This window comes from Natator depressus, chromosome 28 (assembly GCF_965152275.1).
Source record: "Natator depressus isolate rNatDep1 chromosome 28, rNatDep2.hap1, whole genome shotgun sequence".
NCBI classification, from domain to species: domain Eukaryota; kingdom Metazoa; phylum Chordata; order Testudines; family Cheloniidae; genus Natator; species Natator depressus.
The window spans coordinates 9,922,420-9,924,919 of record NC_134261.1 but is presented as its reverse complement, the minus strand read 5'-3'; the positions used below and the strand labels follow the sequence as shown (position 1 = coordinate 9,924,919).

Below are 2,500 nucleotides of genomic sequence, written 5' to 3'. Positions count from 1 at the left end.
ATGTATGGGGTTGACCTGCTGGCCGCTTTCCTTCCCGGCCACCAGGTCAACCCGCTGAATGTATGGGGTTGACCTGCTGGCCGCTTTCCTTCCCGGCCACCAGGTCAACCCGCTGAATGTATGGGGTTGACCTGCTGGCCGCTTTCCTTCCCGGCCACCAGGTCAACCCGCTGAAAGTATGGGGTTGACCTGGTGGCCGCTTTCCTTCCCGGCCACCAGGTCAACCCGCTGAAAGTATGGGGTTGACCTGGTGGCCGCTTTCCTTCCCGGCCACCAGGTCAACCCGCTGCCGGCATGGGGTTGACCTGCTGGCCGCAGAGGGGCAGGCTCCGGGTTGACCTGGTGGCCGGACGGGGATTAAGCCCCGGCTCGGAGCAGGGCAAGCCCGGGCGGAGGGGGGTCCGCTTGGCCCCTGCCCGCGGGGGCAGGCTCCGGGTTGACCTGGTGGCCGGTTTGCTTTCGGGCCACCAGGTCAACCCGCTGAATGTATGGGGTTGACCTGCTGGCCGCTTTCCTTCCCGGCCACCAGGTCAACCCGCTGAATGTATGGGGTTGACCTGCTGGCCGCTTTCCTTCCCGGCCACCAGGTCAACCCGCTGAATGTATGGGGTTGACCTGCTGGCCGCTTTCCTTCCCGGCCACCAGGTCAACCCGCTGAATGTATGGGGTTGACCTGCTGGCCGCTTTCCTTCCCGGCCACCAGGTCAACCCGCTGAATGTATGGGGTTGACCTGCTGGCCGCTTTCCTTCCCGGCCACCAGGTCAACCCGCTGAAAGTATGGGGTTGACCTGCTGGCCGCTTTCCTTCCCGTCCACCAGGTCAACCCGCTGAATGTATGGGGTTGACCTGCTGGCCGCTCTGCTTCCCGGCCACCAGGTCAACCCCCTGCCGGTATGGGGTTGACCTGCTGGCCGCAGAGGGGCAGGCTCCGGGTTGACCTGGTGGCCGGCAGGGACTTCAGCCCCAGGGCCCCTGGCAGGGCGACCCTGCCCTTGTTCCCCAGAAAAGGAGAGAGCTGGCTCGCAGCGGGAAAAGCTGCCTACGGCACCTGGGATTCCCAGGCGGTCACCCATCCAAGTACTAGCCAGGCCCGGGACGGTTTACCTTCCGAGATCGGACGGGATCGGGGGCCTTCCGTCCGGTATGGCCGTAGGCACTCGGCTCCGGTCCGCCTCGTCCCCTTTCCCTTACTGACTCCCCTGCCTCGGGTGGGCCCGATCCTTTTTTCCGTTTTTTTTTTCGCTCCGGAGGCTTCATGAGCCCCCCCCCAACACCCCTTTGGGGGTCGGTGAAAATTTTTTTTTCAGACTTCCAGGGGCCCGATCCTGGCCGCGGGCACCCGGCTCCGGGCACCCGGCTCCGGGCCGCCTCGTCCCCTTTCCCTTACTGACTCCGCTGCCTCGGGTGGGCCCGATCCTTTTTTCCGTTTTTTTTTTTCCGCTCCGGAGGCTTCGTGAGCCCCCCCCAACACCACTTTGGGGGTCGGTGAAAAAATTTTTTTCAGACTTCCAGGGGCCCGATCCTGGCCGCGGGCACCCGGCTCCGGGCACCCGGCTCCGGGCCGCCTCGTCCCCTTTCCCTTACTGACTCCCCTGCCTCGGGTGGGCCCGATCCTTTTTTCCGTTTTTTTTTTTCGCTCCGGAGGCTTTATGAGCCCCCCCCAATACCACTTTGGGGGTCGGTGAAAAAAATTTTTCAGACTTCCAGGGGCCCGATCCTGGCCGCCGGCACCCGGCTCCGGGCCGCCTCGTCCCCTTTCCCTTACTGACTCCCCTGCCTCGGGTGGGCCCGATCCTTTTTTCCGTTTTTTTTTTTTTCCGCTCCGGAGGCTTTATGAGGCCCCCCCTAACCGTTTTTGGGGTCGGTGAAAATTTTTAGTCAGACTTCCAGGGGCCCGATCCTGGCCGCGGCTTCGCAGGCTGGCCTGGGGGGGGGGGGCATCTCTAGCTCCGGCCGCGGACGGCGAGACGCTCGGCCACCAGGTCAGCCCGGAGGAAAAGGCTGAAAAAAATGTCTAAGTCCCCCCGGGACACCAGGTCAACCCGGAGGAAAAGGCTGAAAAAAATGTCTAAGTCCCCCCGGGACACCAGGTCAACCCGGAGGAAAAGGCTGAAAAAAAGTCTAAGTCCCCCCGGGACACCAGGTCAACCCGGAGGAAAAGGCTGAAAAAAATGTCTAAGTCCCCCCGGGACACCAGGTCAACCCGGAGGAAAAGGCTGAAAAAAAGTCTAAGTCCCCCCGGGACACCAGGTCAACCCGGAGGAAAAGGCTGAAAAAAAGTCTAAGTCCCCCCGGGACACCAGGTCAACCCGGAGGAAAAGGCTGAAAAAAAGTCTAAGTCCCCCCGGGACACCAGGTCAACCCGGAGGAAAAGGCTGAAAAAAATGTCTAAGTCCCCCCGGGACACCAGGTCAACCCGGAGGAAAAGGCTGAAAAAAAGTCTAAGTCCCCCCGGGACACCAGGTCAACCCGGAGGAAAAGGCTGAAAAAAAGTCTAAG

At 62.0% G+C, this 2,500-nt stretch overlaps 1 non-coding gene across 1 annotated transcript; it reads right to left on the bottom strand.

Annotated features, from left to right (window-relative positions):
• Window positions 1-1,037: 1,037 nt before the first annotated feature.
• On the bottom strand, window positions 1,038-1,156 carry LOC141979716 (5S ribosomal RNA). The gene has a single exon (XR_012637110.1). It is a non-coding gene; the product is annotated as a 5S ribosomal RNA (ribosomal RNA).
• Window positions 1,157-2,500: the final 1,344 nt, after the last annotated feature.